The following is a 12,192-nucleotide window of genomic DNA, read 5'->3' on the forward strand; positions in this document are numbered from 1 at the left end:
TTCCAGTTACAGGCACAGCTTAAAGCTAATATTTGTTTTACCTTAATTACTGTGCTGTTAGCCTCTGCAGTAAACTTAACTCAATAGGCAAGATCCTGCTGGCAGCCAACATTAGAAGTGACGCTTCAGCAGTTACTGATGCTCACTCGGTTATCTAATGCCACAGCCACAGTTAGCTCTACCTGGCCAGTGACATTCAGACCACCTTTCCTGTGAAGAAACTCCGGGATGGGATCACACATATTCCACACCTGTGAAGCACACCACAGAAGTACCTAGCAATGCCAAGGGGTCCACCCAGCTGTTTACTGGTGCCTTTTTGTCACGCAAAACAGCCATAATGTTAACTGAAGCGTTGCTGGGCTTGCGACTGTTCTGGCACCCCACAGGAACAAGGATGCTCTGGGCCCCACTCTCTCCCCCTCCCTGCACCTTCCTCCCTATTTTGCTGTCTGTAGTCCCAACAGGGTTTCACAGAGAGGAAGCAGATTACTCAGCAAAGCCACACATTTCCCCTTTACCAAGATATACTGTAACATGACTCAGAAAATCACAAGAGTAAAAAACAGCACATATGTGCAAGCAATCTAGAAAGGATGGTGCAAGACTCCCAGGGTGGCTTGGACCCAGACTTCAGCTTGATAATCCCAGTGGAGCTCCCTGTGCTGCCTGGAGCACTCAGAGCTTGATGAGGAGAGCTCAGATCATAGAATCGTTAAGGTTGGAAAGAACCTCTGAGATCATCAAGTCCAACCTGTTAACCTAACTGCCTGGTCCACCTCTACACCATGTCCCTAAGCACCACATCCACATGTTTTTTTGAATACTTCCAGGGACTGTGATTATACCACTTCCCTGAGCAGTCTGTTCCAATGCTTGACAACCCTTTTGGTGAAGAAATTTTTCCTAATATCCAGCCTAAACCTGCCCTGGCGCAACTTGAGCCCATTTCCTCATCCTATCGCTTGTTCCTGGGGAGAAGAGACCGACCCCCCCCCCGGCTCCAGCCTCCTTTCAGGCAGTTGCAGAGAGCGATGAGGGCTCCCCTCAGCCTCCTCTTCTCCAGGCTGAGAACCAGCTCCCTCATTCATTCACACTGAACGGTTCAGCAGCAACTCAAATATTGCCCTGGCAAGTTCCCACTAACAGCTTGTGGGTGGCTGCTGGAGAAACCCTCTCCAATACCCATTTGAATGGACATCCCCATTTCCAACTGTGAATGGTTTCCCATTTGCATGCTGAACACAGAATATCAGATGAAAAGTGAATACAGAAAACATCTCCTTTCTCACCCAGCAGCCTGATCCGAGAGCCAGGGTGATACCTGCTCACTCCCAGAGGGGCTGTGGGAGAGGCCACCTTTCCCTTAAGGGACCACTTCCATCCGCATCAGTCAGCCACAGCCCTTTGGTGGCGTTGGCTGCTGCTGTCCCACAATCAGGACACGCACTGAAGGTGGCAGCATGGAATGCTCCATGGTCCTACACCAACAGGGCCAGGCTGGCACCCAGAGAGTGGGCTGAGCTGCAGCATGCAGCTGCAAGCAAGCTTCCTGCTGGCCAAGGCTTTGGGATATAAATTTATCTCAAAGAGGAAGGAACCTCATATAGCTGTGGAGTTTCCAGCAGGTGAGGACCAAGGGATGGAGCTACTCTTCCATGGATTTCCTGGAAGGCTGAGACAGCCATGAAAATCAGCTTCTCCACACCTCCACGGTTAGAAGCAGGAGGCAAAGCTTTCATCCATCCCTTCTCTCTTCCCTGCCTAGCCAGCCTCAAAGCTCTTTGGAGCAAGGTCTACATTTAGCTAACAGATCCCAACCTCTGCAGCACATCTGACCTTGCCGTATGCCAGTCCACTTTCTCCCAACTGTTTTGGAAATACCAGAAAGGAGCTGTGCTTGCAAGCCACTATCTCTAGCGGTGGCCAGAAGGAATTTCACTGAGCAAGAGGTCAAGCCTCTGTGGTTTCCAATACTTCCCTTTCACAGGGCAGCCCCTAAGTCTTAAACCACATTGTTTTATTTGCAGTTGTTCATGGAACTGTTGAGGCTGGAGGCACCTCTGGAGATCATCTGCTCCAACCTGCCTCCTCACAGCAGTCAGCTGCAGCAGGTTGTTCAGGGTTGTCTGGTCAGGTTTTGACTAACTCTGAGGATGGAGACTCTTCTGCTTCATTTTTTTTCTGCTTTAACAAACATCTCACTCTTTAATCACAGAAAAAAAGATTTTTGTACAAAGGTGTTCAGATCAGGCAACATCCAATCTCAACAGCAGTAATGAGTTGAGCTGGCTGAAAGTGAGTTGGGAGGAAAAGAGTTTCAGCTAGAAACTATTTTGTTGGAATAAATCTGCTTTTCAGAGTTGTTGACTTTTTGACAATATGAAGAACTCCAACTGGAAAATATCCACTTTGCATCAAAAACCTGACCAGGCAAGAGAACAGAAGACTTTGCCTTTCAGTTAAAATGATCTCTCAAAATGGAAAATTTGCACTGTTTGTTTTCATTTTGTTACGAAATTCTCCTTAGCACAGGAAAATGTTTCCCAGCCAGCTCCACTGATTAGCAGTCGGGCTGCCCTGCCAACCTGAGAAGTGACACCGTGCCCCAAGCACGGCGTTCCTGCCACGGGGTGCTGCGTTAGCCCATGGTCGCCCAGACGTGCTTTTGCTCCTGGCTGGGGTTTGATGTGGCCCCAGACTGCCTCCCACTGAGCAGCACTTCACTCCAGCTGGAGACCCACAGGACACGTCATCGCCCAAATATCTCCACAACCCCAAGCCAGTAGCAAAAAATCCTTGCTCCATTGATGCCCAAGCCCCTGCTTTTGGCTTCGCTGGAGCCAGGGTTGCAAACCCCCACCCTTCATGAGCAATCTGTCCCTTTGAAATAGAGCAGGAGTGGATGGACAAGCTCACTCACCACGCAACTACCTTAAACGTGCATGCTATGAAAGCCCAGCACACATCCACGACACACCCCGCATTCCCCGGAGATGCCTTCAGGAGGAGCAGGGTGTGTGAGCACGCCTTTCTGTCCACGAGCCCTTTCTGGATGCGGCGTGCAACGTGAGCCAGGGGCTGAAATAGCATCTGTTTTTAGCAGGAAGATGCTGCAAGGCTGTGACACCCGCCTGCTACGCTAAAAATGCAAGGCGGGAATGTTCAGTATCCAGCCAAATGAGCCTTGGGAACAGAAATACCGGGTTCGTACAATTAATCTTCCAGGGGAAGAGAACATCCCCCTGACCCACCCTTAGGAAACCCAGGGTGACCCGAGACAGGGCTCCCTGGTCCCTCACTCCTAAACAACAAACAAGAGCAGAACAAAGGCGAGGGCATAAAAGGAAACCCCGCGCGTACGTCCCACCAAATATAACTCAGGAAGGGGCCAATGCATACAAGCAGCAAGACCTCTCTTGCACATGGATTGCTTAGTTTATCCACACGGATTGTCACATTTATTTACTCAAAAGACTTTCTGAAGGGGTTTAGCTGCAGCAGATTCTTGCTTCTGTTTTTATTTCCCCCATATACCCCACCACAGTCCGCAACGCTTCTATCAGAGCAGCAGTTTGCACACAAGGATAAATGTTTTACAAGACCAGGAAACAAAGTCCCTCAAGTAGCTGTGGTTGCCGAGGTATGGTGGGGGTTGCATCTTTTGGGGAGCTTCCTGGAACGACCTGAGTATCCCTTAAAGCAGTTTCTTGATGACTTCACTTTTGTACTTGTTTGCAAGCCCCTGGCAGAACTGATGGATGCTGCACACCATAGAACAAATTATCTGTCTTAAAAGGCAAAATACAAGCACATCTATCCATCACGAATGTCACAGGAGCATAGCAGAAGGATCCCTTCCTCCCCCCAAGCAAACTGGCTTTTGTGTTTGAGCAGCCCTTCTCTAACCAAGCCTTTTTTTTTTTTGCAATCCAGAGCTGGGAAATCAGTTTTAATAAATGAAGCTGTAAACAGCTTCAATCAACAAGGAAAGAGTCAGAGCGCTAATGTCATCACTTGTGCGACCCTTTCCATATCTGCCATCTGAGATTGAGATCATTCTGTCAACCAACAGTGTCACTCAGCACAGGCAATTCTCCCCATTTTTAGACCACATCTCATCAAAAGGGAAAGCAGCCCTCACTGAGTCCTACAAACAAGCCATGAAAAAAACAAACCAAATGTTTTCTCAGGACACAAGATCTGCTGGAGCTTCTTACCTTTTGCCTTTGGCTTGGTAGCTGTGCACATAAAGCTACAGAAATGTGATGATTTTCCACAAATATAGACTTTCCTGTTATCAGTGGATCTCCTGCTCCCCTACAGAGACCAGTTCTGGCTTTGACCAAGACTCACTTGAAGCCCAGCTCTGAGGGCCATCCCTCACAGCTCTGATCCCCATGAGCAAACCCAAAGCACACTTGGTCTTGATGTTCAGCAAAGCCAACAACTAAACCCCCATCACTTTAGTAACGTGGTCAAGCTTTTAGGCAGTTGCTTACTAATTCAATGCCACTCAGCATTGTTTTTAACCACAAGCTGGAGATTTCTCAGAGGAACATGAAGATCATATCTAATCCCAAAGAAACCCTCACAGCCTTCTATGAACCAGGACACGCCGGCTCAGTGCACATGACCTCCAGTTTTGTAGCTGGAGAGCAACATTTTTGTGCCCTTTAGATGGCAGCAACTTTCTGAAAGCTGTGGAAATACATGGATAAGGGAAAAAAGATTAAGTCTGAAGGTCATGAGATTAATCTAGGTGAGGAGGAGGTCAAGGATAGAGCTAAGTGTGCTCACACACTCCCCGGGCATACACAGACTTGGAGGATGCACTGCTAGAGCTGGCCAGCAGTGCAGAATAAATATAAGGAGCACATCCGAAATGATCTGAAGAGCTTTGTGGTGATTTCCAGAGCAACTGCCAGGGAAACTGTTAATCCTTTTCTGCAGATGAGCTGCTGCAGACAGCCTGCTCCATCAGCAGGGTTCAGCCCTGAACCCATCTGGTGCGACAGGGGCCACCAGGCAGCCGCTCAGTGGGGACGGAGGTCCCAGCAGGACACACGTGCTCTCAGATTGAAGCCTCCACATCAGTCATCCACAGTTAAAATTGTGCACTGCTTTTCTACAAGTACCCCCAAGGTATTTGCTTGCAAGTTTCCTGCATTCCTCACACATTCCTGCAAGGAAGCATTTGGTACCATTTCCAAGTAAAACCAACACCAAAGCAGCCTAGACACCAGTAACACAAATTTCTTCAGAAATGCGAGTGCTCATCACTGAATTAATCACTTAGAGCCTTTTTTTTTCCTAAGTTGTGATCAAAAAAAAAATAAATTACTTTGAATTTCTGCATAGCTGTCCCTGGAGAACAGCCCTCCTCAGCCTTACAACATCCTAGGCTTGCTGGGGAGCACTTCTGCCATTATCTCCATCTCATAGAAAATGAAAGCAAGAATTGGAAGGCAGTCTTCCCAGAGGTGCAAAGTAAGAGTGTAAAAGGCAAAAACAAAACCAAGGAGTTGCTATAGCTACTGCCCCACAAGGCTGCCCTTTCCCTGAGCTGGTAGGAAAGGGATGTTTTGCACAAACACTTTGTAAAGCAGGTTGATTGCAAAAAAAGAAAAAAAAAAGAGGCACCCTTAAATGAAAGTACAGACCACTATTTCCAAAAGCATCCAGAGGTTTGTGTTGCCAACCGTGACACACCCTGGGCTGGAGTTTCCTTAGCAAAAGCTTAAGCCCCCTCCAACATGGTGGGCTTCCAGAGTCAAGTCCCTTCTGAGCCCTCAGCCACATCCACTCCATCACCTGTGGGACTCAACCTTACACAAGAGGCATTTAGCTCCCCAAATCACCCATTGGGCTTCAGATACTCCATATTCAGAGGGGCCAAATCAGGGCATTTGGATCCAATTAGTTTTTCTAATCTGCCCTGAAAGCCAGCCAGGGCTGAAGCTGTTCCAGCTGCACATATGGCTTAGAGCAGGAAAGGCAGAAGTCACTCGAAACATCCTCTCCAGCATGTATTTCACAATAGTGCTGCTCCTCACTCCAAAAGGAAAATCACTCCAGTACTATGAAGTTTTCCTTCTCAGCACAACTGATCATGCCTCCCCTATAGCAATTTTTTTGTCTCCTCTCTCCAGCCATGCATTATCAAACCCCTTTGTAAATTTAACAGTAAGCAGAGCCTAGGGACAAGACAGAGTAAAATTAATTCCTTCAGTTTTTTTAGTAGCAAAGAAACGTCAGGCTGCAGAAAACCAGCAGGCTCACACAGACACCTCCCTATTCCACAGCAAACCATTCCTTCGCCACATCTGAGCTGCAGCCAGGAGCCGGAGCTGGGAGGAATGTCACACCCTGCCGAGGCGGACACAAGCAGCAGTGTTCGGAGCCTGCGCGGGGACCCTCTCCACCCCACACCAACCCAGCTGGGCTGCAAACATGCCCAAGGTCCCGGCACACTTGGAATTGCTAAATTTCATGTTTTGGGGATGGAAAGGTTTCTTTGCCCAGTTTTACCAGCTCCTCCTCCTGTTATATTCATGCCCTGAGGTCAGCAAATGAAGGCAGCCCAGACCCAAAAGCCCAATGCTACTCCTGCCAGACACAGGCTGCACTCCTGTCTCGGCACAGCCTGGGGCCAGCACTGCTTGTTCGTCTTGGCACAAGCACACCTGGGATGCTCAGGGCAGCAGCAAAAGCAGGTGCTGCTGTCCTGTGTGCAAAGCAGCCGCTACACGCCACGCACAGCCGCTACACGCCACGCACAGCCGCAGAAGCGCTGCCAGCACACGCAGGTGACACGGCAGCCCAGACTGCTGCATGGCCCTGTAGAGAGTTTAATTAGGACCCTCTTTCATAGTCCTGAGCAAGATACTGCCCTTCCTGCTCAGTTATCATGGTCTAGTGGGCAAGCGTTAGGTGACATAGCAGAGGACAATACAAAGGAAGAAAGTCAGATGTCTCCTGCTCCATTGCTAGTGGAAGTCAGGAAAGTTTGTGGAGCCCAGCCAAGGATCTCACCCATTTGGGTCTTTCTTTGGGTCTGAAGTTCAATCGAATCTGAAGATTTGGTCCAAACCCTCAGCTTTTATCCAGCTCTGTGGATAAGAAGGACCAGAGCCTAGCTCCTAAATCCAGATAACCAATGTTGGCCCCAAGTGGTGTCTAGTAAGTGAGTGGGGATGGGTCTGGATGGACAGAACAGACTCTCAGAGGAGCACCCAACACCCCAGCTACCTCCAGCTGGTCCACAGTCACCCCAAGATAACTTAGAGTAGCCTCCAGGCTACCTTAAGAATGGGGAAAAGAAATCAGAGTACCTCAATTTCTTGATCATGCTTCAATTCCCATTTAACATGACTTTTGTGTCTGTTTTTCTCCCATACAACCTTTTAAATGAACAGACACTCCTTTCAGCTGAACCAGTCAGAGCTGTGCTGAACCCGCCCGAGCCTCCGCAGTTACTAACTCCGGCTCTGTCAAAGCCAGACCACAGAGGCACAGGAGGAAGCGAGGGCCCATGGCTTCTCCAGCAGGTCACTGATCCAACAGCTGCTTTCATGTTCCCCTGGGCAGGCCTCCAAGTACATAACGTATACATCTGCCTGTCTGTCTCCATACAGCACATGCCATTTGTCTCCTCCAACACTGCTGACCAGTGACCCCAGCAAAACTTGGTGGAGCAGGGTAAAAAGCAGCTCCCCGAGAAACACACCTCATCCCTTGGGAAGAAGCAAGTCTACAAAATAAACGTTACAAGCGAAGCAGCAGCGATCCCCACCCTTAAAGCAGGGCTGCAAAGCAGCTCAACCTCACCAAGTAAAAACTAGCAGAGCCATAAAGAGCATCCTTTCCCCGCAGCAGCATTTCTGTAGTGCACAGCCTGAGCATGGCAGACAGCGTGGTTATAACCCTTCCACCTGGGTGGCAACAGAAACATCTGCAGGCTGATGGATGGACAGGGCTGGAGGAACCAGGGGAAACATGTGGTCAGCAGAGAGCCAGTCCCACCCGCCTCAAGATGCCTGGAGCAGGACTGCACCTTGGCAAGTTGTTTTTTGGCTTCAGGACAGCCTGGACCCTCCCGAGCCCCATGGGGCTGTGCAGTCACACAGTAGTGCTGATAAAGAACGACTGAGCCCCATCAGGATGGCTGTTTTCCCACAGCCCAGGGCCCAGTGGAGCAAGGTAGGGACCCTCAAACCACTGGGCAGGGATCACGTAATCAGCCAGTTGTAGTGGCTTTGGCTTGATAGCAGCCACACAGGCTCAGCATCCCTGGGGCTTCCCACACCATTGCTGGTGGCCTGGACTGCTGCAAGGTGACACGGGGAGCAGGGCAGTGTCCCAGAGGTGACAAGCCTTGCCAGCTGGCAGGGGGATCTTAGCACAGCTCACCACCTGGGTGCATATCACCTGCAGCCCACGCAGGCCACCAACAGGTACCCAAGAGCTGACTACACCTCCTTGAGCAATTTGTCATCCTCAGTCTGTCCCCACAGCGCACACGTGCAGCAATGCCATGGCTCTCGCTTCACAGAGGTGGCACAGAGAAGCTTGCTGTCCTGACCAAGACACGCAGGCATCAAGCCAGCTCCCAGTCCCATGCCAAGATGACAGTCATGGGCCATCTAAGCACCATTTATCCTGCTATTTCATAGGGGTTTTTTTGCTTGTGTGATTTTGAAACTTTAGTTGAAAGACCCATACAAAAAAAAATACCCTGGCTTTTTGTGAATTAAGAAGAGAGTACAGCTATATAGAGCAATTACATACCCATTAGCCTGCAGGCAGAGAAAATAGCACCTAGCTTTTTAATCCAAAATATCAACCTCTCCAGCTGGAAATGCCCTTGTGCTGCAAACTCTTGCTTGGAAAACAAGCAGGACAGCCCAGGACAGTGGTCTTGCTTTTGCACTTGGCATGCGAGGGCTGCACACACACAGCGGGAGATCATGTGCAAGGGATTCACTACCTAGAGAGATGGCAGAAAACGTCTTAGGAAGGTCCTGAGAGCCACCAGTCTGAGAGATGACACAAGGCTGTGGCACAGCAAGGGTCTCCTGCAGCACCAGGCACCCTCTTAGCTATCAGAGCACCCCTCCTCTACCCGCACACTAAAACCTATGGCCAGACATGTAGTCCCAGAGGCACATTCTCACCCCCAGGTAAAAGTCGCAGGTGTAGGTAGTGATGTACCAGGCACATGTAAATCCAGAACTGCCAGAAGGTAGAAAAGATCCAGGGAAATGCAAAACACCAAGAATTATTCTATACATTCAAGCATCACTTGTTGCTTGCTTCCTACATGGAAGAAGTCTGCACATTACCCATCCACAGGGATGCTCTCATGCCTCTGCAGAGGCTGGTTAAAACACAAAGTCAAGTTTAACGATCACCACGTTCACTCTAGGTGTACCACACCAAGCTACACAAAATCATTTTTCTGTTACCCGCTGTAAATACATACTCCCTGCTCCCCCCACCAGCTTGACATTGCACAGGCAGCGAAGCCTTAAACAGCCAGCCTGACACAAGCCACTAGTGGCTGTAATTAGCCACTAATCACATGCCATTGCTGGGAGGAGGGAATTTACACCTGGGGAAGCAACATGCCACAAGCAGCTTAAATGAGTCTCACTGGTTTCTGCTAAGCTCCCATAACAATATCCTAGTATTTTCAGATATTTCAGAGATACATCACACATTTCCTAAGGAGGTAACTCCTGACTTCACTGTGAGCTGCAAAGACCCAGGGTGAATGGAAAGTCTCCCCCAGTCCTGGAGGACAGGCACAGCGAGCCCTGACCCCAGAGCACCCAGCAGAACTAACCCAGTTCAAACACAACATTAAACATCCAAATTCAGCACAACCCAGCCACAGGTTCCCAGCACGTGGCCATCTCAGCTTGGTTCAATTTCAACCCAGGAGATATTTAACCTTATAAATAAGAAACCCCAAAGGTTTTGCAGGGCACTAGCACAGGGGAAATGCCCACACCAGAGGCGCACGCAGCGGGCATCCTCCGGCCTTCTCCACATTAACCCTGCCTCGGCAGGATCCTGCCCATCACCCTGGCCCAGGGCAGCCCTTACCTGCTCACAGGCTCCCGGAGGTGCTGACAGAAGGGATTTCCATCCGTGTCAAGTGGTCAAAGGTGTCCTGCTCTGAAGGCTCCAGGATGTCCTTTAAAAAAGTGTCCATTTTTCTCACTGAATATATGGTGTGGGTACAAAACAGACAAAAAAAAAAAATAGCATCACATGATGCTAAGTGATCAAAACATTTTTTTTTTTTTTCTTCCTATTTTTTTTCCTCAGGGACACCCAGGCCAGCAGCAGATTGCGGGAAGCTGCTCCGCTGCCAACAAACACTGTGTTACTATAGAGCTGTTACGGCGCAGCCGGTCTCCGCCACCTCGGATCGCTCCGAGAGCCCCTGAAGTCAGTGCCAGCCTGGCTAAAAGGATTTGAGTCTGGCTTTGGTATTAGACACTTCACACAGAGCTCACTGCTTTGGAATAGCACTGAGCAGGTTGCAGAGTCATGCACTTTAAAGAAAACACCAGAATTAGAGCTGATGAGATGAATTTAAGCCCCCATCCTCCCAGTGCTGTGCGTACACAGGCCAGCTGAGCTCCAGCTACACTGGTGCACACGCTTTTTTCCACAAGCCTCTCCCTTACCCAGCGTACTTGGGTTTGTTTCACCAAAAAAAACAAGCGTATCCAGCATGGGGCTCCTTTGCCAAAGCTGGGATCTGCACAGCAGATACAGGCAGGGTTTGCAGACAGTCCTTGGTTTTCCCTTTCAATGCCCACCCTCTCCCTGTGCTGCCAATTCCCCCAGCCTCAGCTCATCATTCCCCTCCTTAGAGCTCCTTCCCTGTTCCCTGCTTTCCCCTTCCAGTCGCAACCTCACCCATCCCCATTTTCACACCTACCAGTCCCCAGCCCTGCCACCACTTTCCCAGCTCCCAGTACCTGGATGCAGCAGCCAAGGAGGAGCAGGGCAACTACCCAGGACACACTCAGGAGTGGATCTGGCCATTGCTGGGTGACTGTTACAGCATAAAGCACCTCAAGCACCCATTAAAACGAGAGGTGGGAATTCAGGCCAGGTGCTGGAGGTGCTTTTAGCCCCCTAAAGCCACCTCCTCAATCAGTGCCACCACCTGAGCCCTGCCTCAGCCACCACATTGCACACCCTGGGAGGGGGCTTTTCAATGTCATGGGGAATTTCTCCTCCTTTGACGAGCTTCAGCTGGATCAGCCAGCTGGTTTAAAAACTATCAGGGGAGAGGGAGGCACTCAGTGCACTTACAGAGCTAATTTCCTTAGAAAACAAGCCCAAAATCAGCCTAGATATCTCCGGTTGTTCCTGTTGTCCTGTGCACGGCCCTTGTACAGGCTCATCTGTCTCTCTCCAGCTGTTTCTTTGTCCCCTGGCATGCATTTTTCTGGGCAGCTGACACAAGTCCTACGTGTACTCCTGGGACAGTGGTGGTACCATATCACCATCCTCCTCCCACACCAACGCTCCAGAAACTACATATCTTGGTTAGAAAAAGTCCTCCTGGTCACTTTGGTGCTGCTCCATCCATCACTCTGTCCCTGCAGCCTACGTTGCACATGCAGTTCAATTGATATCATTCTTCCTACAGCGTGAACAAAATACCCACATCCAGCCCTCTAAAGGAAACACCAATTAAATGCCTAAGACAACAGCCGGCCCCGTGCACACGCTGGAGCCGGTCACCAACCTATGGTACCTATTGCCCCACGGATAACGCAGATGGGTCTATGCAGTGGTTCTTGCACCCACCTCAGTGTCCAAAGAGCTGGAATTAATCCCTCGCTCCATCCAGCAAACCTGCTATTTTGCTGACAGATTGGGAAGTTTAATTAATAGCAGGAACATATGTTAAGACACTCAGACCAAACAGGCTTGGTTCATCAGCTATGGTACAGCCAGAAATAGCTCTGAGATTTGAAACAAAAAAAGAAACCCTAAAAACCCAAAGCGTTCTCATTTTCTTAGCCCGTGCCCAGGGACTGGTGCTGCTCCATGCGGTGCTGACCCAGCTCATTCCTTTGGCTCACAGAAACATGGGATTGCCATTAAACCCAGCGTTAACCAGAACCTGCTCATTAGGCACCAGAATAAAAAGCAAATTTT

The 12,192-nt window shown here is 49.6% G+C and overlaps 1 protein-coding gene across 1 annotated transcript in view; it reads right to left on the minus strand.

The window, feature by feature from the left end:
- TEKT3 (tektin 3) overlaps nt 1-11,187 on the minus strand; it is an 83,895-nt gene extending 72,708 nt beyond the window's left edge. Inside the window, exons 1-2 of the mRNA XM_009474819.2 lie at nt 10,998-11,187; nt 10,111-10,227 (exon numbers count right to left, since the gene is read on the minus strand). The gene's annotated coding sequence lies outside the window, so the exon portion shown is untranslated. The remainder of the gene's footprint in view (nt 1-10,110; nt 10,228-10,997) is intronic.
- Between the last annotated feature and the right edge of the window lie 1,005 nt (nt 11,188-12,192).

The sequence above is a fragment of the Nipponia nippon genome, unplaced genomic scaffold (genome assembly GCF_047370975.1).
Source record: "Nipponia nippon isolate SJK-2023a ecotype South Korea unplaced genomic scaffold, ASM4737097v1 scaffold_14, whole genome shotgun sequence".
Classification (NCBI taxonomy): Eukaryota; Metazoa; Chordata; class Aves; order Pelecaniformes; family Threskiornithidae; genus Nipponia; species Nipponia nippon.